The sequence below is a fragment of the Tenrec ecaudatus genome, chromosome 3 (assembly GCF_050624435.1).
Source record: "Tenrec ecaudatus isolate mTenEca1 chromosome 3, mTenEca1.hap1, whole genome shotgun sequence".
NCBI classification, from domain to species: domain Eukaryota; kingdom Metazoa; phylum Chordata; class Mammalia; order Afrosoricida; family Tenrecidae; genus Tenrec; species Tenrec ecaudatus.
Window position 1 is genome coordinate 84640103 of NC_134532.1, and position 26672 is coordinate 84666774.

Here is a 26672-nt window from a genome sequence, read left to right on the forward strand (position 1 = left end):
ATTTTACATTGAGGACTAAGGTGTGCCTATCCAAGCCATATCTTCAGTTGCCTTATATGCATGTGGATGCTGGGCATTGAATGGATCCAAAGAAGTCCAAAAAAGAATGGATCCACTTAAACTGTGGAGAAGAATATTGAAAGTACCATGAACTACTGAAAGGACAATGCAAGTTCTCTTGGTATTAATGTGGCCAGAGTGCCCCTTAGAGGCAAGGATGCAGAGACTTTGTCTTAGCAACTTTAGACATGTTGTCAAGAGAAAACGGTTGCCGGAGAAGGCCATTATATTTGGTAAAGTCCATATACCGAGAAAAAGAGGAAGGCCCTCACTGAGCTGGATTGACATGGTGGCTGCAGCAATGTGCTCAGGCATAAGATCATATGTGACGATGGTACAGGACCTGTCAGTTATTTCATTCTAATATGCATAGGTTCGCTATGGGTCAGAATCTCTTAGTTTAATACTTAAGTTTGAGTTGATCTTTGTTAAGAGCTGTAGTCTTTAATTATGTTATATTTAAATTGAAACCATCTTTAAGAAATGTATAAATCATCATGTGACAAAGTGCAGACAAAGCTACTGAAGAATGAGAACACAGCAGGAATGCTTCAACTGTTTGGTCCCAGTGCCCCCCAAAAGTAGCAGTTTGGATTTTATTTTTACTAGTCCAGAAAGACAGAGTCTGCACTGTAATCAACACTTCATGTGGGACATAGATATAGCCTACAGTGAAGGTGGAAGAAGCCATCACAGAATTAGACAGCGAAGCACATAGCCACACAGTACAAGAGCCCTACAGACACCAGATGCATTTGAGTAGCTGCCATCAAGAATGGGACTCTGAAGAGGGTCAACTCTACAAGGAAGCATGGTTATTATCATCTGTATTCCACTCATTTCATCTTTCACTAATGCCTCAGTGTCATAGGGGGAAAGAATGGCATGGGTTAAGGTGATGAACAGAGGTTTTGATTAATACTACAAAGGCTCCTGGAAAGACAGACAAGATGGCACACAAGATGCTACACCGTCAAGTTGAAGAGTCTGCTTTGGCTACTGTCTTGAGTCTAGGGAAAGCCCACGTTAATTCTCAGCCCTACCATCAACCCCTAATCAAGAGGAGCACATGAGTCAGTACCAGAGCTGAAAGCTATTTTTTTTCTGCAGAAAGCTGCAGTCTGCACAGAGTCCTGTCTCCATCCTATGCCTTGAATCAGTCTAAAAGGCATCTTAAGTACTCAATTTACACAGGTATTTCTATTGAACTATACAGGTGGCCAAGAAAAATCTTAGTAGTATCAGAGAAGAATCATGTTCTTACAGAGAGATGTACACAGACACGATATTCTGGAATTACAAAGAGTACCTTAAAAATACCCTCAGGGCTGGAACCTGTGTGGAAAAGGAGTTACCTTTCTTCCATCTTTCATCTCAGTCTGTTTGGCCAGCCAGCCTCTTTCTGTTTTCCTAATGAAACCTAAATTAAGAATCTTGAGAATGAAGTTGAGGTAGGAGGAATGTCGAGTAATGCATGCTCTTAATTTGGGATTGTTCTTGGATAGCCTTAACATCAGGTGACCATCTTTTCCTCAGGCCTCTTTTCTATTATTCCACGAGGATTTGGAATTTTCCCAAGGACCATCTTTGTGTGTGATTGTTGGTGGCATTTTATGAAAAAAACCGACCCTGTCCTACCGGAAGAAACTCAGACTTGCATGTTTGTTGCTTTAACTGTTTTTGAGTGATCTTCCATAAAATTTTGCTTGTGAGTGTGATAGTAATGAAATTGTTCAAAAACTTCTGCATTACTTTGGATCTTCATCAAGTTGTTGCCCTGAGTAACAATTACAAATGTTGAAATCAGAGTTTGAAATCAGAGTTTAAAAGAAGTGCACAACCATTAAAATATACTAAATAATGAATGAGACTGGGATTACATAGCAGTGGGCTAAATGCAAAATTGAGGTAATAAGTTTGCTCCTGATCATGTCACAGAAACACTGCAGGTGGGTGGCTGAAATGATCAGAATTTGTTTCTCTCCCCATTTAGGTGGCTAGAAGTCTGCATTTGGGGTGTTGGCTATCGAGAAAGACTATCTTTGTTGCTTTGCTAAAAAAGAAACAACCATGTTTTAGCCTCTATAGCCCAGGTGTTCCTCAATTTGTTGGCTGCTTTAAGTGTAATTCATCTTTCTTTTTTTATACATGCTTCTGTGTCTAATCTATTCATTTTATAACTTGAAAGTGGTTACCTTATCGATATTATCTAAATCATATAACAAAGAAAACCTTACTCCCAAGTAGAATTGCTTCCATAGATACAGGCACTGGATTCCAATATATATTTTAGAGGGTTGCAATTAATATCTAACACAGACATTTGAGAAAAAAATAAGTGTCAACATGAAAAGACCTTGAGTTTAGATCAGAACACATGATGTTATTCTCTCTGCTAATGTTAAGCTACTGTAGGGACTGAGCAAGTTTTATGTCTTTAGGCTTTTTAGGTTTTTAAATTTATTGTATTTTACTTACTTAATTTTTGCTACAGGGAATTATCTTATATAACATTTCAATGAAAAACATTGTTTTCAGTTGTTATATAGTTCTTAGAAACAACACACAACTACTTAATTTACAGTAATGTCAGCAACTGGTCTGATAATATCTGATATATCTATGTTAAAATATTTTATGTTTTCATGCAGGGGATATTCTGTGTATGAGCTTGTGAAATGAAAGAATTAAATGAGTCCAGTCTCAAATCCTTAGAGTCCAAAACATAATTTCACTGTTTTCTCCAAATTGAGTTTATGCAATGAGAAGACTACAATACGTTCATTAATCATACTAGTTTAAATTTGGGTCTTCAATGTACTATGACATAAGGTTTACAATGACTGTCTTAAGAGCAAAATTAATTTGGATAGCATTTTAATTGAAAACTATAAACTTAAAATATTTACAATAAGTTTTGTAGACCTGCTTTATTTTTTTGCTGTTTAAGGATAAATAATTGACAATAAAGCGAATTCTCTAAATTTCTTAAACCATGATACAATACTGTTGTGGATAGAATTTTGTCTCCCAGAAATATATGTTCTAAATCCTAATTCATAAACTGATGGCTGTAATCACATTTCAGAATGGGTTTTCAGTGTTATTCTATGAATTTATCAGTATAGCATATATTTTAAACCAGTCTCCTTTGAAATACAAACAAGCAGATTAGGTGAGAGGAGAAGACATAAATGGGTAAGAGAGATAAACCACATGGCAATCAACCATAGGTAGAAACTTAAAAGACAAGAACTTCTCTCCTGAATCAACAGGGGGAGAAAGTTTTATCCTAGAGTTGGCATACTAAAGTCAGATTTCTAGCAACCTAACTGTGAAATAAAGGACTATTTTATTAAATAAAGGGCTGCTTAATTAAATCAACTCACTTGTGCTGCATCCACTTAGGCAGCACTAAAGAATATTGGAAGTGTCATGGACATCCAGGATGTGCCTTAGAGGCAATGAGCGAGAGTTTGTGTTCCACTACTTTGGACATGTGGTCATGGGAGAACAAAAGACATTGCTTGATAAAGCAGAAGGGTAGTGAAAAAGAGGAAGACTTTCAACAAGATGAATGGACACAATTGCTGCATTGATGGGCTCAGACATAAGACCAATCGTGAGGATGGCACAGGACCAAGTGGTTTTTCCTTTTGTTGTGTGTTGAGATGAGTCAGAACTAACTGGAGGGCACCTAACAACAACAATAGCACTAAATAACAAAGAAAAATACTGCATTGTAAAAGTATGTAAATTATTACTAAAGTAGATATTAACTCAAGTCAAAGAAGAATGTTGTTAACCAATTAGAGTCCTCATTTGGATTACCTAATTATTTTAATCATGGGATTGAATACATTGCAATAATACTTATCAAACTTGAGGAGCTAAATTTAATGTAGAAATTAATTGAATTGTTATTATTTAAAAACAATCATATAACAAATATATAATTCTAGTAGCCAGATGGATATATTAAATGTTTTTTATGCATTAATGTTTAGAGAACATCTAAACATTTTTAACATATTAAAAATTTTTAAATGAGAAATTTATTTTTCAACTAAAATACATCAATCAAAGTTCATCATAATTTATTTTTGTTGGGTGCATTTATTCAACATAAATAAATCAAGCATAGAAAATAAATGATAAATATTCTTCAGACATCATTTGACCCAGCAAGTGTTAGGCCCTATTGGCAAATCACAGTGACTATAGCTAACAGGATTAACTGCAATAATTTCCCTGCTTCAAATACTCAGTTGTGTTTTTCAGGAGGAAAAACAAAGTTCAGCATTGATATTGTATCAATATGCAGGTTTAGTGCTATTCATCATTACTATTGCTTATATGAAAATCAGCATGCTCTTAAGGAATAAAAACCATCATTTTGAACTCTCGACCATAGCTTCAATCTAAAGAACACATGTATTATGTGCATCTTGTTCTTAGGTGTCATTGACCTGGTTCTAACGCACAGGACAAGAGAATGAAACACTGCCGGGCCCTGGGCCACCCTCATCGTTAGTGTTAAGGTTGAGCTCATTGGTGCAGCCACTTGCCACTCCATCTCATTAAGGGTCTTTCTCTTTTTCAAAGCCCTTCTACTTTACCAAGTATACTACCCTTTTCCAGGAACTGGGAGACAGGGTAACAAAGGGAAAGTACTTGAGAGGAAGTCTCACCCTGCTCACTGATAAGCAGCAGTCTGGTTGCATTTCTTTCAAGATATAATTGTTTATTCTTCTGGCAGTCTGTGGTACTTTTTATATTCTTCACCAGCACCATATTTCAAATAATTGAGTCATTTTTGATCTTCTTTATTCAATGCCCAACTTTCGCATGCATATGAGGCAATTGAAAAAGTCTTGGCTTTGGTCAGATGCACCTTAATCCTCAAAGTAACATCCTTGCTTTTCAACACGATGAAGAGGACCTCGGTAGCATATTTATCCAATGAAATTCATAATTTGATCTTTTAACTGCCGTCGCTGTAAGCATTGATTGTGGATCCAAGCAAGATGACATTCCTAAAACTTCAATATTTTGTTTATCATGATGTTGCCTATTTGTCCAGTTGTGAGAATTTTGGTTTTCTTTACATTGAGCTATGATGCATATTGAAGGCTACAGTTCTTGATCTTCATCAGCAGGCGTTTCAAGCCCCCCTCTACACCAGCAAGTCACATGGTGCCATCTTCGTAACACAGATTATTAATAAAACTTCCTCTGATGCTGATGTTGTTGTCCTATTGTCCAGTTTCTCAGATCATTTGCTCTCTGTGCAGATTTAGTAAGTAGAGTGAAAAGACACAGTTCTGTTCCCAAGACTACATCTTGGTTCATCGACAGGTTTCTATGAGAACAATAAAGTGTTCTGGAATTCCCATTGTTCTCAAGGCTATCCACAGTTTGTTATGATCCCCAAGACCAAATGCTTTTTCATAATCAATATTACACAAATAAGGATCTTTCAATGTTGCCTCTATTCATCTAAGATCCTTTTGACATCATCAAAAGAGATCCTCCTTTCGTATTCTCTTCTAAAACTGCCTGGAATTTCTGACAGATCATCATCAACATACTGCTTTCACCATAGTTGAATTATCACCAGCAAAATTTTACTAGCACATAATATTTAAAGTTTGCTTCATAATGTCCACATTTTTCTAAATCACTCTTCTTTAGAATGGATATAAATTTGGGTTTCTTTCAGTCTATTGACCAAGTACTGCCTTCAACATGTTTGGGTATGAATGAGTGCTTCCAGTGTTTTATCAGCTTGTTTGAACATTTCAACTGTTATTCCATTCACTCGTGGGCCATGATTTTCATTAATACTTTCAGTTCAACTTGAGGCTTGAATTTTTCCTTTAGTTGTTTTAAACTTGAGATATTCAGAGCATGTTCTTTCTTTTGGTTTTCTAACCCCAGGTTTTACATACATACTGAATACACAGTATTTGTATTCTATAACCAAGTACTCTCGACATTGTTACAGCATGATTATTAAATTTCAGTTCCCAAGTCCAACTCCCCATCAAAGCAAATATAAATCTCTAGAGGTTGTTTCAGTATTTTCATAAAAAACATCATAGTTAATTCTTATATGTTAATTCAGATTAACATACAATAATTTAATATCCATAGAACAAGTTAATAGAGTTCCTTCAGACTGTGTGGTAGTAAGAAAATAATATACCCCTTATCTTCCATTTTAATAAGTCATTCAACTATATTTATCCTCAATACAAGAGGTTTAACATTCAATTAGACAGTCCTGTTATCTACATTGTAAAACCAAGTATTTATGGGAAATAAGAGTACCCAACATGTGGACACGTTTTATTTAAATATATATTTCCAGTTACCATGCATCCTAAAGATAATCTTTCAAATTATGAAAGAAGGTGGGGGGTGGGGAGAACAATGGGTTTTCTTTCTATATCGTTGAACAATATGCAGGAAATTTAAATTCAATTATGTGAGCAATCGCATAGCAATTCTTTTCAAAGGATGACAGGAAATCACAGACACACAATGCTATCCACCAGTACTGATTAAAATAAAGCAATGCAGAGTACATCTTCTGACTAGTATATTGGTTGTCACTAAGTGTTGGTACCTGAAAGATGGAAAAAAACACATCAGCATGTCTGACTCGATGGTTCCAACTTCTGTCCCTCCTATGACGTACTTTCTTGCTGACTAGACTTTTGCGAAAATGGCAAAGGGCAAAACAAACCCAACTAGACAACCAAAAAAGAGAAAAGGGCAATGAGGCTGGCTCCCACCTTCATTTAAAGAAACTAAGTAACCCCAGAAACTGTGCTGTATAGAATACTACTTAATTAAAGATCTCTGATGAAATGTCAACACAAATTAGCCCCAAAGCAATTTTTAATCTGCTATTATCAGATTTTTACTTGTTTTGATTCTATTGCCTGCTAGGAGTGACATCCTAGAAAGAATTTAAAACTAACCATTATGTCATTTGAATCTCTCCAGTGAGCTGAAACATAGAGGAGGTCTGGCTAAGTCTTTTTGCTGGATATTTTCCTTTCTGTTTCAGTATACAAAAAGATCAAAATTTTGTCATATTTCTAAAGATAAAATGTGACTATAAAGCAAGATCACGGTGTGTAGATAAAAAGATTTAATTGGAAAACGTATGCATTCTGTGGCCCATGTAGTAGTTGATTTTGCCAAATTCAAAATAATATAGCTATGTTGTGGCTTTAAAAAATAACTTTACACAACCTAAGAAATTTTGCTCCCAGAACCCTTCACAAATAAACTGCAAGGTAATAGTTCCTTTTGCATATTATTTTACCAAAACTTCGATGATATTGGTAAACACTTATGTATTGATAGGGTTCATTATTTTCAAGGAAGTTTTCAAACCCCTTCATATATTTAGCTAATCTTGACAAAACCTGTAAAATAATGCATCTGCTCAAGTTTTAATTGTCCAAGGATGGCTGCATGTTACACAGCTAAGTGGTAGAATCAGGATTCAAACCCACAGCCTCTTAAATTATTAAAATTGTACAGTGTATTTCCTAGTGATTTAGAGCTCAAAACTTATTGTTTCTTTTGTGAAGTTCAAAATAGTAAAGAATCAGTAAAAATTATTCCGCTTGGGATTGCTGAAGCTCACCTCCATATTCAGGGATATGCTTTAGAAATTTGGGAACGCAAAGGAGTATGTTAGTGTCAATTTTACTTGCCTGCTTGTCTCTTTCCTGTGCCCAAATCTGATAGTTAGATATGCCATCACTTTGCTTTAGATATATTTCTAATTATCACAAGGAGCTTCATGAAATTCTCAAATAACAGTAATTTGCATTTTAAACACTTGAAATAATTATGTGTCACACAACTGCTGGGGACTGAAAGGGGTTTCACACTATCAACTCTAAAGTTGGAGACTTCTACCCATCCAAATGCCAAGAATAATTATTACAGAATTTAAATCTGAAATTAAGCACCAGCCCCACGTCTTTCCTTAGCTATGACAGAGCACTTGGAGATAATCAATCCGGTTTCCATGTAGTGCATGAATCTCTTAGCAAAATTAAATACAACGTGTGTTGATAACAAAATTGAAATTTCCTGGCACGATTCTTAAATGAGAGCACTGTTTGACTAGGTGTTTATTCACTGTAATGGGCATCTTCATTTAAGATGGTACTTTGCCAATCACTTGGAAACTGCAAATATAAAAATTCAGAATTTATTACGCATGACAATATTCAACCAAAGAATGTTTATTACATTTTTAGAGTCACATAACTTTAAAGAGTAATAAATTTGGCTTATAGGTCTTCATTATGAAAGGCATGATAATTCAGTATATATCAAGTCTCTTGAGGCTAAAGACTATCATCTAAGTTCAAATCTACAAAATTCATTTTTCATTTTTTTTCTTTGCTTAATGTATTTTGTTATAAAATATAAGACAGAACATACTTCTAGATTGAAATATACCAAAATAAGACTGAAGTAATCAGAGAGTGAGATTTTTGGTTTTAACTTCAGCATGTTAAAATGAGAAGTTATCACTACTGTTATTACAAGGGAAAAAAATCAGCGAACCATGATCACAGAATAGAACACCAGCATGAAATCTGGAAAAAGAGAGAAATGCAGTAACAACAACTAAGCTATGTTTACCTAGAGCAGAATCCACTGGCATAATAATGTGGTCAACAATCGGCTGTCCTTGCTTCAATTCTCACTCATGGTAACCCCTTGTGAAGGTGTTTTCAATGTACAATTTTTTCTTTTGGAAGTAGATCACCAAGCCTCTGCATAGACTCAAGCCAACAAACTTTCACTGGCATCCAGGTGCTTCAAATTTTACACACTCCAGAAAGCGAGGAACAAATGATCATCTGATCGTTGGGCGCTCAGTATAGCATAATGCGGAAGGCAGAAACTCTGGGAGGGGAGAAGATAAGGTTTTAGAGACGCTCATATACTTTTATAAGTTGTACACTCAGGAGTATCACACTGGTCAGCAGATTTTCACAATAAAAAGCCCAGAATGATCCCTTTGTGACTAGGGTAAGAACTGGGAGAGAAAGGAGAAGTGGGGAGAGAGGGAAGAGATTAATCAAGGGAAGAGATTAATAGGAAGTCAACTCAAAATAAAAATCAAATTCAATGCCATCAAATAGCACAGTCAAATATGACCCATAGCAACCCTATTGGACAGACTAGACCTGTCCCTGTGGCTTTCTGAGTGTAGTTCAGCAGTGGAGTAGCAATCTCCTCCTTCTACTGCCGAGTTGATGACTGCTTTCAACGTTTCCCGTTGCAATTAGCAGCTCCAAACTTCACCAGTCTCACACCAGGGCTGCTAAATCAAGGTCAGAGAATTTTACCAGGGGAAACTTTTCCAAACTAAGGGAAAGGGCATGTCTCAGACTCTAGGTTCTTATTGAATTCCTACAGTGTAGGGAAAAATTAAAACACTTAAATCAATCAAAAGTTTGTATAATGCATTGCCTCCCTCACTATTTAGCATCGTGTCAACAAAGAATTCCAAAAAAACCCAAAAACAACCTCACTGGCACTGAGTCCATCCTAACTCATTTTGGCCCCGTAGGACAGGGTTGGTCTGCCCCGGTTAGTTTCAGACACGGTAACACTTTTGTGGAGTAGATAACCCTGTCTTACTCCAGGGAACTGCTGGCGGTTTCAAAGTGCTATTCTTGCAGATCAAAGCCCAATGCATAATCACTATGCAACTAGAGATATGTTCATTAATTATAATTAACAGAGCAATGAAAGAGCTGTAAGGACTGCTCTCTTGTGGTGGGGCGGCCCTATGGTCCTCTCTGTGCATTGGCCATTCGGAGGCGGAATATAGTCCATTGGGTTTGGGGTGCCAGGAAGTGTTCCACTCTCTTCAGTGCTGTCCTCTGAAGTGTGTTCCTCTGGGAGTTCGGGCCCTGGGTGGGGTGGGATGGGAGTGGGGGACAGGGATCCATGTAGCTGGGATTGGGGCCAGTTTCCCAGACCTCTCTGTTGGTTCATTGCTTCATGCTGGTATGCTGCATTCACATCTTGGTACACATGACTGAAATCTGGTACCTCTCTCCTGTCCATCACTGACTGAGAGAGCTATGTGGGACAACAATGGAGACACAGTGTGGGAATTGTGCCTGATCTGGCCCCACCATACTAAGGCAAAACACGTAGGGTGTGCAGCAACAGAGCATCAAGGGAGCAAAGCGACAAAGTTCTGGAGGAATAACAAAAATAGACTTTGGGACCAGGTTGTGGCACCTCATTATACTTGACTGGAAAACACTCCTAAATGTCAACAGACAGAAGTGGAACTATTTATAGGCTTATCTTTCTTTGCTGTTGTTTCTGTTGTTGTTATTGTAGCTGGTTTGCCCTTTTATTCTTGTTGTTGTTATGTTTTGTTTTGTCTTGTTTTTGTGTCCATTATTGTTGCTGCATATCTGTCTAGATAAGATAGGCAGGATAAAAAATCTGGAGGAGAAAACAATGGGAACAATGATTCTGGGGGGACATGGGAGAGGGGATGGTGGGGTAAAGGAAGGGGAGGTGTCAACAAGCCCAGGGACAAAGAAACAAGTGATCTAAACTCGATGGTGAGGAGGGCATAGGATGTCTGGGGGGAGCTTGATCAAGGGCAATGTAGCTGAGAGGAATTATTGAAGTGTGAATGAAGGCTGAACATGATAGTGGGACAAGAGGAAAGTAAAAGGAAATCGAGTGAAAATTAGGTAGCAAAGGTCATTTATACACATCTAAATACAGACATGTACCAGTATATATGTAAATACGTTTATATATAACGATAGGGAAACATAGCTCAGTACATATATTTATGTGTTAAGTAGTAAGGCAGCAGATGGACATTGGGCCTTGACTCAAGTGCTTCCCTGACACAAGAATATTTTGTTCTAATAACCCGGCTTTCTGGATGCTCACTTTCTCAATATGATAGCTGGAGATAAAATGTGTGCATAAGCAAATGTGGTGACGGAAGCTGATGGTGCCTGACTATCAAAAGGTATAGCATCTGGGGTCTTGAAGACTTGAAGATAAACAAGTGGCCATCTAGCTGAGAAGCAACAAAACCCACATGGAAGAAGCACACCAGCCTGTGTGATCATGAGGTGTCAAAGGGATCATGTATCAGGCATCAAATACCCAAACAAAAAATCAAATCAATGTGAATGAATGTGATGGGGGAGCGGAGATCCCAAAGCCCATCTGTAGGCAATTGGACATCCCCTTATAGTAGGGTCACAGGAAGAGACCAGTCAGTCAGGGTGCACTGTAGCACCGATGAAGCATACAACTCTCCTCTAGTTCTTTAATTCTTCCTCCCTTCCCCCTCCCCTACTTTCATGACTCAAATCTACCTTACAAATCCGGCTAGATCAGAGCATGTGCACTGGTATACACAAGAGCTCACAACACAGGTATTAGTTGTTTTATGGCTCTAGCTAAAACTATATTAAACTATATATGGTTCAATATATAAAACTATAGAGCTGTATTAAATTAAAATGTTGATGAAGGGCAGCATTATCTAGTTCTTGCTTGAAGAGAAAATGATTTCAATATATCTCCATTCAGTGAAATGCAAGCTATTGTTTTTGCATATATGGCTTTTATTTTGTTAATAAATTCTCCTTCTATACCTATTTTTGCTGAGTATTTTTATCAGGGATAGATGTTGAATTTTGTCAAATGTATTTTCTGTACAGATTGATATAATCATACGGTTCTTTATTTTGTTTATGTGATGAATTATATTGCTTTTCTAATATTAAACCATCCTTGCATATGTGATATGAGACCCACTTGATTGTGATGTGCTATTTTTTGATGGTTAGCTTAATTCTGTAGGTTAACATTTTTATTTTAACATTTTGACATCTATATTCATTAGAAATACTGGTCTGTAATTTTCAATTCTGGTTTTTGCCTGTTTTTGGTATCAGGGTTTTATTTGCTTGAGAAAATGAGTTTGACAGTACCTTATACATTTGCATGTTTTAGAATATTTCAAATTGGTATTAAATCTTCTCCAAAAGTTTTGATAGGATCCCCAGTGAAACTATCTGAACCTAGACTTTTTGATGTTGGAGTATTTTGTAAAACTATTTCTATTTCTTCTCATGTTATAGCTTTGTTAAGTTTTTCAATGTTATTCTGTGGTAATTTAGATTAAAAAATGCATTTCTAGAAATTTATTCACTTGTAGATTTTCAAATTTGTTGGAATACTGTGTTTCATAAAGCTGTGTGATTATATTTGATCTTATTGGTATTGTTGTAATAACATCCATTTTATTTCATATTCATAGAATTTGTGTTTCTTTGTTAGATTTACCAGTAATTTATCAATTTTTGTTCATCTTTTTAAAGAACTAACTTATTGATATTTTTCTATAGTGTTGTTTAAATTTTCTTATTTATTTCTGCCATAATCTATATTACTTCCTTTCCCTTGATATCTGATGGTTTGTTTTACTACATTGCTTGCAGTTGTTGTAATTGATAGTAATGTGTTTGTTTCGATTCTTTCTGCTTTATTGATTGCGCAGATATTCCATAAACTGCTCTCTGAATATTAATTCCCTGAGGTTTAGATATATTGTATTTTTATTCTAGTTTGCTTCAAGGAAACTTTTGATTCTATTCTTACTTTTCTTCCTTTACTCAATGTTTCTTGAGCAAAGTGTTATTCAATTTCCATGTATTTGTTTTTTTTAGTTGCTCATTTGGTGGGTTTGGGTTGCTGGCCTTGTGGTTTGCATCACAGTGTGTTACCCACTGTTGTCCCAGAAGTCCCTCACTAGAAATGAAAATCACAAAATTCAAAATGCAGACTATTTTGATGGGCTTGTTATTAGATTATACCCAGGACTAAGGAAATAATCAGTAAGTTTAAAGACAGGTAAATAGAAGCTTCCCAGTGTGTAATAAGAAAATGCACACTAGAAAATAGTAAATGTTAAGATCTTTTGAAATATTATAACATATAGCTACTGAAATATATAAAAGAGAGAGTACAAGGTATAAGAAATATTTCAAAACTGACAGAATGAATTTGAAAGAGATATAGTGAAATTTATTAATATAGTTGAAAATGTCAACATCCTTCTCTTATAGTAATTGATATAACTAGAAAGCAGACATTCACTAAAAACATAGTTTACTTACCAACACTAACTATCAGTTTAATTTAATTGGCATTTATAAATGATGCCATCCAAGAAAGCAGAATACATACATAGTATTTTCAAGCTTACATGAATTGTCCACCAAGACACACCCCCTCCTGGGCTACAAAAAAAAAACAACACTTTAATAAATTTTAAAACAAAGACATCCTTCTAACTATATTCTCAACCAATATTTGAATGAAACTAGAAATCAATGACAGGAGCTGAAATAATACAAGACGGCCGGGAAATCTAAAATATATGGAGATAAAACACACTTTGAAGTAGCACAGCAGGGTAAACAAATAAATCTCAAGGGAAACATTTCAAAGTTTATTTGAGAAAAACACAACTTATCAAAAATATGTGTGATACAGTAGAAAAACTCACGAGAACACCTATAGCATTAAAATATATATTAAAATTATATTTATATATAATGAATTTTTTAAGCTTCCATGAGGGGAAACAAAAGAAAGCAAACTTACTTAAGGGCACTTTTGTGTTTTACGTGCCATCCATTAGTGTCTACTTTATGTGCATGAGAAGGAACCTCTCTCTGGCACCCTCACTGTGCCTGCACCCTTGGCTGTAGTCACTGCGTCCATCGATCGGAGTTAGTGTTCCTCTTTCTTGCTGCCTCACTACTCTCCCAAGCACGCTGTCTCCTCCAGGACCTGGTCTCGCTTGATAACAAGCCCAAGGCATGTGCGATTAAATGTGGCCAGCTTCCCTGAGTATTCCGTTGAACTTTTTTCAAGAGAGATGCGTTTATTCATTCTTCAGAGAGTCCATGGCCTGTGCGCTGTTCTTCACCAACACCATCATTTCCATAGACCAGTCCTTCAGTTGTTCTCATTCATTGTCTAGCTTTTACGTGCCTTTTAAGTGATTAAAAACACATGGCTGTGTCGGGTGCACCTGAGTCTTTAAGGTGACGTTTTGAGTTTTTAGTCCTGACTATTGTTTGGCTCATGGAAAAGGAAGACACGGAGAGGAGAACATAGGCTAAAAGCAATGAGGAGAAATAATAACTCATTACCATGGAATCAACTCTAATTCACATCAATTACAACTCATAAGATTACAACTCAATGTGAAATATAAAAAAAATAAAACTTACATCTGGATCAAGAGACAACACTGTGATAAATGGGGGGGGGGGAGGGAATTAGGTTGTTAGGTTGTACCGGATTTTATCTTGCTTGAATCCACAAACAATGCTCATGGAAGCAGTGGTCAAGAAATCAGATGATGCACTGTAATGGGCACAACACCTATGAGGGAGAATTGATTTGGTGTCACCTAACAACCGCATCAGTCTTCATAGATCACAAGACTCACTAATGTTAATATATCAAGGTCCTTCTACCTGATCTATAATGAAATGTGAAAGAAGAGAAAATTTTCCTATATAAATCATTCCGAATCAGTTATCCCAGGGGACATAGTCCATATTCCTCGAATATGAAATGTGCTTAGTTGCTTCCTTCCAAAGAATGTGGCACACAAAGGTTACAAATACATATGTAAATACAAGGGTAACTTTGCCGTGTTAATCTATGGACAAACACTGTTTCAGCTAAGTGATCCAGATGGACAATCAGAAATCATACGTATAGTATGGGGTGAAAATGCCAGTTTAGGTCTATGCTCTTTTCCCCAAAGCCCATACCCCAAGTCTAATCATAAGAAAAACATAATCTAAATCCCCATTTAGGAAAGTTCTATAAGAAACCTGACTATCCCCTTCCCTCCACCCCCCAAAAAAATTAAGGACAAGAAAAGGCTGAGCAAACATTGCAAAGAAGAAACACCTAAGAGGCTTGACAACCCAGTGTACTGTAGTACCTTCAATCGAGAATGGAACATAAAGAGCATTAGGTAAAAACAAGGAAACTATGAATAAAATATGAACTGTCATTAGTAATAATTTATCAATAATAGTTCATTAATTATTACAAATGTACCATACTAATGCTGCCTTCTAATCCAAGGAGAAACAAGGTATGAAATATGTGAGAATTCTTTGTACTATCTTCACAAATTTTCTCTCAAGGGAAAAAGTTCTATATTATAAAATTTGTTTTTAAAATAAAATGCAGTCCTTTACTATTGGGAGAATTTTATTTTAAATTCCATTATGCCAGAACACAGTCTGGAATATTTTAGGAACATAAATCCTTTTGGGAACTCATGTACTTTGTTTCCAATTCCCTACAGGTACATCTGCACTACATTATCAAAATTTTGTAGGCTCATTTGGTAAGAGATGGACATGAATTAGCAATGACAACAATTATTAAATAATAGGAATGCTTTAAAGGGTCAAAGAAACGTGGTTCTCATTTCTGATACACATCTACAATAATTTTCAGTTTCGCTATTTGTTTCCAAAATTATCATAAATTAGGTCTAAATATTATTTGCCAAAATGACTCTATGGGGGAAAGATGAGACTTTTTACTCTTACAAAGAGTTTCAGTCTTGGGAAACCCACACAGGCAGTTGTACCCTGTCTTATAGGGTCAACATGAGTCAGAATTGACTCTATGGCCATGAGAAATGATTCTAAATGTATCATTCTTTCTTAACAATTATAATCAAAGGGTTTTTTGGGTTTATGTACTCCTAAGGATATAGTGAATGAGTGAGCAAGAACACAGGAAAGCTTCAATCTAACTACAAATGCTTTATTAGGAAAATAAAAGTTTAAAAACAGAAGGAGGAAAAGAAAATAAAGAGATTTTTCTCACAAAATAATATTATTTTTTCTATATCAAATAACAATAACATTTAAGAATTGTTTCACAAATACTAATACATATTTGCTCTCTTTATATATTTTAGTTTCTTCTTGTAATGTATTTTTAGGAAAGGAAAACATTGTTATTAGTGTTCAGTTTAAAAATTGCAGGACTTGATACTTCTCAGCTAGATGGCCACTTGTTTATCTTCAACCCTTTAAGACCAAAGACCACATTCAAGAAGCACATCAGTCTGTGCGATCATGAGGTGTCAATGGGATCAGGTATCATCGGGTATCAAAGACCCAAAACAAAACAAAAAACATCATATTTATGGAAATGAGGGGGAGGGCAGAGTAGAGACCCAAATCCCATCAGTAGTCAATTGAACATCCCCTGTCAGAAGAGTCACAAGGAAGAGATGGGCCAGTCAGGGTGCAGTATAGTATCGACAGAACACGTAATCTTCCTCTAGTTCTTTAATGCTTCCTCTCCCCTCCCACCCACACTATTATTACGCCAATTCAATCTTACAAATCTGGCTAGACCAGAACATGTATACTGGTACAGATAAGAGCTGGCAACATGGGAAATCCAGAACAGATAAGCCCCTCAGGACCAATAAGGGGAGCAGTGATACTAGGAGGGTAAAGGAAGGAGGTTGTAAGGGGAGACTGATCACAATAATCAACGTATAAGCCCTCCCAGGGGGATGGACAGCAGAAAAGTGGGTAAAGGGAAACAGCAGTTGGTATAAGACATGAAAAAAGAGAAGAATTTATGAATTATCAAGGGGACATGGGGGAAGGAGGCAAAAATGAGGAATTGATCCCAAGAGCTCAAGTAGAAAAAAATGTTTTGAAAAAGATGATGACAACATATGTACAGATGTGCTTGACACAATGAATATATATATGGATTCTGAAAAGAGCTGTAAGAGCCCCCAATAAAATAAATGTTTAAAATTACAAGCTTACAAAAATGGTAACTTTTAATAGGGAAAATATTAGCCAAATAGTTGTGAATAACATGATTTTAATTACATAAATTTATAAAGGATTTAGAAGTTCCAGAACACTTAAACCATATTGTAAAATTGCTGGCTCAGAAGTAGCAGAATGTCGACAAGATTTGAACATTTTAATTTAAGACAAATGTATACAAGGTCCCAGCATGGTGCAAATAATTTACATTCAACTATTGTTGCAAAGGTGAAGACTCACAGCCCGGTGGTACCGTGGTAGAAAAAATGGTGATATGCTTCTGTAAGCTATAGCCAATGAAATTTTATAGAATAGTTGAATTCTATAAATCAGAATTGATGTGCCTACAATAAGTTAGATATTTCTTTGTATTTTGAATATATTTTTAAGAGAAAAAGGATTGTCATTTTGGAAATGGCAGCATTGATCAAATACAATTAATTTCTACTTTTCTTTGTGGAATGGACATGGCTGGGAAGGAAGCTATTTGCTTAATATCTGTTATGACTTGAATTGTGTCAGGAAAAATGTGTATTGCAATTCTAATGTCTGAACCTGTGGTTATAATCTCATTTAGGAAAGGAATTTCTATATAATGTTAATTAGATAGTACAGTTATAGGGTGCGTTTTCACTCAACCCTTTTTACCTTTTTGTTGTAGACTTGTCTGAGTTCTGCCTTAAGGGAATTGGATTAAATTAGATAGTTTTCTTCAAATTGTCAGAGTTCATATAAGGCCTCGTGGTTTACTCAGTTGTTATCTGGAAAGTGAAATCTTGAGTCTTAGAAGCTGTCTTTGTTTATTTATGCTTAAAATAGAGAAAACCAATGTAATGGATGATAAATTGCAGCTAAGGGGGAAGAAATGCCTCTTGAACTTTTCTGATTCAAAAGCCATGAGATTTAGTCAAAATCGCTGATAGAAATCCTGGCCCTGGTTTGATCCAGCCAAAGTCCTAAGGCCAGATTACATATAAATGGGATAGTTTAGATAAAAAGGAAAAAATAATCAAATTAGACAATTTTTAGAATTATGTTTAGGATTTGGTTGTACAGGGATTATTCTGATATCTTCTACCTACATTTGCTGCTATAATGTATCACAGAAATGATTATTGGGAAGTATGATTAGACTTTGTAAGCCTACCGCCTCTAGCTATCACACTTAGATCTGTTTAAAGGAAATTTAGGAAGTTCCTAGAAGAAACTGGCTTTTTGTTTGAAGCCAAGGTAGAAGGTTTAGAAAAATTAGGCCCCACCCAGTACTTTGAGTTCCAGGATATTTTTTTTTAAGCGTCCTGACAGCATTGAGAGACTGAAGAAAGAGGGTGAAAAAAATTCATCTCAGACTTTTTGAATCTTGAGCAAGCAGTTTTCATCTTGGCCTGACTGGGGCCCATGAAGGAATTCTCCCTGTAGGACTGAATGGTAAAGGATCCTGCATGGAAATTAAATCCTCCCTAGGTGACCACTTGGATCTGCTTGTTGATCAGAAGTTGGGAAATGCAGCAAAGGAGAGACAGGTTGAGTCTGGTCTCCTGGAATGAGAGATGAAAATGAGCTGGCTGGGCTTAAGTTTAACGTTGTTTGGAGCCTGGACATATGGCACAACCTAGCCTCAAGGTGCTAAGGTTATTGAGAATTTGTGAAAGGGTAGTGGTTTTGAGGCTAGGCAGCAGACAGGAGGAGCTGTAGTCCATATTGATTTGAGCATCATACAATTAGATTAAGATACAGTATTTGCCCTTGTGAATCAGCCCCTGTGAATCAATACATTGCCTGCTGACGAGGGAGGACCTGTCCTGATTTGACTTTGCTTATGCATGCAACTCATGGGGTTCCAAATGGAATAAAAATTCTTTACAACAAAGAAGCTGCTTGTATCCTCAGAGTACAGGTTTGATAAAAATTGGACCCCTCTCAAATAGCAAGAGATAATGGCATGAAGATAACGAATTTTCATAGATGGGGGAAGATATTGATAGGATTAAAATGTAGGTATTCACAAGCTGCAGTTGTTAGGCAAAGGACATGTTTGTTTTGTCCACTCATAGAAAAAAAGGCTTAAAAGGGTCTGGTGCATTTTCATTTGTGTGTGTGTTAGTTGTACCATGATAGGTGCAAGCATCATTGTCTTTGTTGTGAGATTATGCATGGTTAAAAGTGAAGTAAAGTGTCAAATTTACAAGGATACAAGGAGTGGTCTGTGATAGCTGGATGATTTTTATGTCAATTAGAAATTCCTGGCTATGGGTGTTGTCAAAACTGTCAGTCCAGTGAAAGTCAGATGATACCTCCTTGATGTCAAAGTCATTTGTATCAGAGTAAGAAGGACAGAAGTGATGTCTTTCTCTCTGCCCCTTTGCTTTTCTGCTTGCTGGGGCTCTGCTGCTAACTCCAACAGCTGTGGTGTCCTGCCATGCTTCCACCGACTTTGGATCCAAGTGATTCTCCATCCATGAGCCTGTGATCTTCCTGATTCCCAATTCTCCATTGTGAGTCAACAGGATGTAGTTCCGTGAGTCTGAAGAGGGACTTATGGACAAGCATCAGGCTTATGGACCTGGGTTGGACTGGGCTGGGATACCTTCTTGGTATATAATTACTTCTTCATGTAAAGCTCTTTTTTATGCATTTATGAGTGTCACTAGTTGTGTTTTTCTAGAAAAATCCAGACTAACAGATTATCCAACAACTGTTGCGGTAGTGCATTGACAGGGGAAAGCCAGAGGTCCAGGCCAGATTAAAAAGAGGACATGGAGCCGGGGATATTGGTGACATCTGCTATATCTTGACTGGAAAGCAGAGAAGATCAGAAAGAAGATTACTTGTGTTTTATTGACTATGCTAAGGCATTTGTTTGTGTAGATTATTTTTAAAAAATTATGGCTAACATTGAGAATAATGGTAATTCCAGAATACCTCATTAGGCCCCTGTTGACAGTTCACATGAATCAAGGGGCAGCTGAGTGAAGAGAACAAAGGATGCTGCACGGTTTAAAATCAGGAAATATGTGCATCAGGGTTGTATTCTCTTGCCATATTTATTCAATCTGCATGCTGAGCAAATAATCAGAGAAAGTGGATGATATGAAGAAGAATGGGCAGCAGGATTGAAGGAAGGGTTATTAACAACCTGTGATACACAGACGGCACAATCTTGCTTGCTGAAAATGAGGTGGATTTGAAGCACTTGTTTATGAAGGTCAAGGATTACAGAATTCAGTATGGATTATAACTCGATGTAGAGAATACCAAAATCCTCACAACTGGGATAACAAGTAAAATCATGATAAATGGAGAAAAGTTGAACAGCCTATCAATCATTCATAGGAGAGTTCAGGATAAAACTGAAAAATATTAAAACAAGATAAAAAATACAACCTTGTGTTATCTGTATTTCAAGAACAGTTTTGACACATTCAACACTAAAAACAGAATACGTATGCATTGTGGGAGGTTGTCAAGAATATCATTCATTAAGAGAGTAAAAGGTTATTAAAAACACAGGAAAGAAAGCAAATATCAAAGTGGATGTTAAAAGAGACTCTGATACTTGCTCATAGTTGTCGAGTAGCTAACGCAAATGGATGAAATGTTTAAGTTAAAGAACTAAATTGCAAAGGGCAGCTCAAAAAGACAAAACCAAATACTATGCTGAAATGTGAAAACACCTATAATTCGAAAACCCAAAGTGAAGAACATGCATAGCATGTCTGGAACAGAAAGAACCCTAATAAAAAGCCAAGCTCTAAGTTTCAATCTTGAAATATTCTACAGGCAAGCATCAAGAATAGAGAGAAAGAATGCAGAGAGTCACTGTACCAAAAAGAACTACATTGCACCATTTCAGGAGGTAGCATGTGATCAAGCACCAATGGTGCTGAAGGAAGAAGTTCAAGCTGAACTAAAAATATTAGCCAAAAACAAGGGTTCAGGAATTCATGGAATACCAATTTAAATGTCTCAACATGTTGATGAAGCCCTGGAAACATTCACTTATCTAGGCCAGGAAATTTAGAAAACAGATACTTGACCAACTCACTGGAAGAGATCCATATTTGTGCCCATTCCAAAGAAAGATGATCCAATAGAATGCTCAAATTATAGAACAAAATCATTAATATCTTTGCAAGCAAAATTTTACTGAAGACCAGCCAACAAAGTTTGCAGTAGTATCTTGACAGGACACATCAGGCTAGTTTCAAAAGAGGATGTGGAACAGGGGATATCATTGGTGATGTCAAAAGTAGCTTTACACAGAGAAAATGCCAGCAAGGGCTTTACTTGTGTTTTATTGACTATGCCAAGGTATTTGAGAGTGGGGACCTTAGTCAACGATGGATAACCTGGAGAAGAATGGGAATTCCAGAACACTTCATTATGCTCACGTGGAATATGTACATGTACCAAGTTGTTAGAATAGAACCAGATGGTATGCATGGTTTAAAATCAGGAAAGGTGTGTGTCAGGATTGTATCCTCTCGCCATGCTTATTCCATGTGTGCCGAGGAAACCATCGCACATGTCGGCTTATATGAACAAAACGTGGCACCCAGATTGGAGGAAGGCTTTTCCCAAGCTGTGATCCGCAGCGACACAAACTTGCTTGCTAAAAGTGAGGTGGACTTGGAGCATTTGCTGATGAAGCTCGAACATTGCAGTCTTCTGTGTGCAATGTAAAGAAGACCCAAACCTCACAACTGTAAGAATAGATAATATCATGTTAAATGAAGAAAGGTTGCATTGCTCAAGGATTTTTTATTGCTTGTGTCCACAATCAAGGCCCATGGAAACAGCAGTTGAGAGATCAAAAGACAAGATGCATTAGGTAGATCTGCTTCACAAGAACTGCTTCACAAGAGTATGGAAAAGCAAGGACATTACTTTGAGGAGTAAAATGTGCCTGATCCGAGCCATGGTGCTTTCCATTGCTTCATATGCATGTGGGAAGTAGACACTGAATAAAGAGGACCCAGAAGAATGGATGCACTTGAACTGCGGTGCTGGAGAAGAATATTGAAAGTACCATTGGCTGTTAAAAAGACAGACGCATCTGTCTTGAAATAAGCATTGCCAGAGTACTCCTTAAAGGCAAGGAAGGCAAGACTTCATCTTACAGCTTTGGAATATTTGATCAGGATACACCAGAGTCCCAGGAAAACAAATCATGCTATGTACAATGGTGGGCTGAGAAAGAGTAAGACCCTGATTTAGCCGGATTGACACATGACTGCAGCAATGGGTTCAGGCTGGGGAACAATGGTGAGGATGGCACCAGATCATGTGGTATTTCGTTCAGTTGTGCATAGGGTCCTTGCTATTAGTAAGTACTGACTAGATGACACCATACAAGCACAACAAAAAGCCACAAAAAATCAGAAATACCTGCTTATTTTCCACTGTTTTTTTTAAAAAAGGGAGGGTATTCAAAGACCAATTACTAAAACAGTTGGTATGTTTTCAAGTCAGTAGTGAATAAATTTAAACCTATATTCAAGCATGGCGTTTAAAAAAGAAACTTCGACCTTTGGAGAGTTCATTTGAGAAGAATGTTAAAATGGCTTTGAATCCTAGTGTAAGAAATTAGAAATTAATTATGTAGTCTGGATGAACCCATTACTAGTTCAAGCTGGGAAAGGACGAAATAAATGAGTGGTTTAGAGACTAAATTGGCATCACTGTGCAGGGTAAGTTTTTCTCCATGACCGCCATAATGGAGTTGAGAGTATTTTCTCATTAAGACACTGCTAAGAGCTAATGGAGATAATGTGTTGTGACATAGCAAGAAATAATAAAACAGAGTATATTGATGGTTTCCTATTTATTGTTTGCATGCTAGATTGTTTTATTTTTTCCCTGTTTTTAAGGCATACTTCTCTAAATACTACCCAATATGGTGTAATGAGTAATTATTTCCCCTTCCTACATGTTTCATGTAATCAGATGGCCTATATTTGCCTCGATATTGACTTCATTAATTATTAAACACGTTTAGGTACAGTGTTAGTATACTTATTCAGTAGTGATTCTACAGTCTATAAAGCAAGATACAAAAAAATAAATGAAATATGCTATTTTCTGTGATACATTCTTTTTACAGATACCACCAAATTTAGTTGCCATCAAGTCAATTCTTTTGAGAAACCAAAAGGAAAGCTCACTTGTTCCAACTCACAAGCCACTCTGAGTAAGAGGAGCCTTGTGTTTGACAAATGCATTCAGTGCAATTTCAACTTCCATCAGCTCCATTGGTTCTATCTGATATTCAATCCCCGGAAATGGACTGTCGACGAGTTCTTTTTGGTACAGTGCCTCTTTCTTTCCACAGTCTCTAGATGCTTCCTGCATCATCCAATATTTTGCCTATAAAATCTTTCAAAATTGCAATTCCAGGCTTGAACTTTTCTCGAATTCTTTCAGTTTGTAATAGACTAAGTGTGTTCATACCTTTCGGTATTCTAATTCCAGGTCACTGTACATTTTGTTATAATATTTAGCTTTGACTTCTTGAGCTGCCCTTTGAAATTTTCTCCTAGACTTCATTTCTTCTTTTTACTTTAGCCACTTTACGATTAATAGCAAGTTTCGGAGTCTCTTCTGACATTTACTTGGTCTTTTCTTTCTCTCCTATCTTTTTATTGACCTTTCACTTTCATCGTGAATGATGGTCTTGATGTCCTCCCACAGCTCATCCAGTCTTCTGCTATTAGTGTTCCTCTGTTCTTGAGATGTTCTCAAAATTCAGGTGGGATAGATTCAAGGTTATACTTTGACTCTTGTGAACTTGTTTTAAGTTTTTTCAGCAATATCTTTTACTTACACATGAGCAATTAAAGGTCTATTTCTCAGTCCGTCTCTGGACTGACTTTAGCTGCCAATAGTGAACTTCTCTGTAGTGTCTTCCCATGAATGTGGCTAATTTGCTTTCTGTGTATTCTTTCTGGGAAATATGCTGTATAGTAATTTTTGAGTTGTTGATAAAGGTATTTACTATTAAAAAGTAGTTGGTCTTGCAAAATTCTATCATGCAAGCTCCAAATTCATTCTATTACCAAATCCATATTTTCTAAATACTATTTCTTCCTCTTTGTTTCCACCATTTTCATTTCAATCACCAATAACTATCAGTGCATCTTGATTGTATGTTTCATCAATTTCTGAATGAATTCATTTGTAGAATTCTTCGTTTCTTCATCACTAGATTTTTGTGATTGGTGCATAAATTTAATAATAGTTGTGTTGATTGAGCTTTCTTAAAGGTAGATAGATATCATCAGATCACAAACAGCATTGTACTTCTTGATGGATTTGGCAAGTTCATTTCTGACAATGTATGCTACACTATCCCTCATGATTATGTCATTTCTGGCATAGTAAATCATATGATGTTCTGATTGAAAATTTCCATCACCATTTCGTTTCAGTTTACAAATGTGTAAGATATTGATCTTCATAAATTCCATTCCATTTTTCACTCCTTCCAGTTTTCCTAATTTATCACATATTCCATGTTCCGATTATTAAGTAGATTTTCACAGCTGCTTCTCTAGACATTGCGTCTTGTCCCATCAGTAAATGAAGATCCAGAGGCTCCACTCCCACAGGATTTACCTGACTCATGTCACCATTGTCAATGCTCCTCCAAGGAGGAGCCTTTCAGTATGTGAAAATGCTTAGAAAGTGTGCAAATGACTTTCTTCGTCTGAATTCGGAAGCCAAGTCCTTCTTTGTTGTCTGCTTTTTAGTCTTGAAGCTCAGTTGAAACCTGTTCACTTTGGGTGACTCTGTTGGCATTTGCGATACCTGGAACATAGCGTCCATCATCGATGCAACACATTAACCTCCACAGTACAACAAATTGACAGACAAGTGGTAGTGAGTGAAATTAGGCCATCACAAAAGGACCGATATTTATGAGTTCAGTGCTAAAAGGATTAACAGCAACAAAGTCAGGTTTCTTTACTCAGATCATGTAATCTTCTAATCCAATCTCTCAAGCAAGGAGGTAGTGAGACTGCATTGTGCCCATGAACAATATATTACCCTCTTTATTTTTACACCTTAAAAACTACTTCCTCAGAGAAGGCTTCACCATAGCTGGGATAAGTTTCTAAAACCAGGGGAAGAGGGAGAAGACCAATCAGTTACTTGCAAGCAATATTTGTGGCAGTTACATAATCCCTGTCAACTTGAGTGAAGGGGTGGAGTCAACCCTGTCAATCAGGTCATAGCCAATAATACCTTTGTGTGGGCGTGGCCTTCTCCTGCGGTTTCTAGGAACTCCTGTCTTCCTCCCAGGAGGCAGGACACACAGTCTCTCTGCTTTACTATCCTGTGGACAAGCCACAAGGAGCCATACTGAAGACAGCCAGCGTCCTGGAGCTAGAGGGGCCCTGTGGAAGACCACCGGGGCTGAGATGCTTCCACTGCCGCTGAATCCACCACTGGCCTGTCGTCTTCCTACCATTCGCCATCACAGCATGTGCTGTGTGAGTCCAAAGGGGAATTTATGGACTAGTATTGGGCTTATGGGATAATATTGGATTTATGCACTTGATCTAGACTGGGCTGGGATATTTTCTCAATATACAATTTCTCTTTGATATAAAGATCTCTCTTACACACACATGAGTGTCACTGGATTTGTTTCTCTAGTCAATTGAGACTAACACAAAATTTTTATAAGTTAATCCCAAATCATCAGAGACTCCCACAAGTGATATGGGAACTTTACCTGGAATTCAGGTGAAGATGGTAGGGCAATGCCAGGGACATATCTGTTTGAGAAGAAGATTATACCTCTGCTAGTGGGTTAACTGGATGCAACAGCCTGCCATCCAGAAAATTGCTTAATACTATTGATATAGGATGTAAGAGGATGGACATCCAGTACTGTGTTGCTAACTGGCCATGTTTGAATTAATATCTACCCAGTCCTTGGTGCTCCAGGTCTTGTCCTTTATAATACTGTGATTTCAGAATCTGTCTTTTTGAGGCACACAGCAACCATTATAAGCCACACTAGAAGGACTTAATGTGGGACCCCACTAAACAAATTGGGCTGGACCTTGAAGGATCTGCACTAGAAGACTGAAATGACGTGATGTCAGGAGACGCCGATGACTGCTACCCCAAGATTATGGGATTGGTGATCATTGAACTTTGGTTCATATCTCTTGCATTGAGGGTGCTCAATGAATGGTGACCTGAAATAACCATATTTATTATTCATTCTTTTCTTTTTTATGAAGTATATTAGTATGGCAGGAATGGTTATACCTTGTGAATGAATTGTATTACAAGTTTTGCCCTATGCTCAACTTTCATCATTTTTGTAAATAGTATCCAGCCACTTAAACTTTTAATCTGTACAAGTCAATAATTCATATATTGCAGTCTGAACAGTCTTTCTTTCTCTATATATGCATATGTAAATATGTAAATATATACATCATTCTATATAGATAATTTCCTATTCTCAACATTTTTAAAATTCAACCCCTCTGGCTAAATTAGTGATACTCTTAAGAGAATTACCTTATACCTCAACTGAATGATTTTTAGTGTTTTCTATTGCTAATGTTTTCTATCTTTAAAGTTAATCATATATATATATATATATATATATATAATAGTTATATAAATGGATTT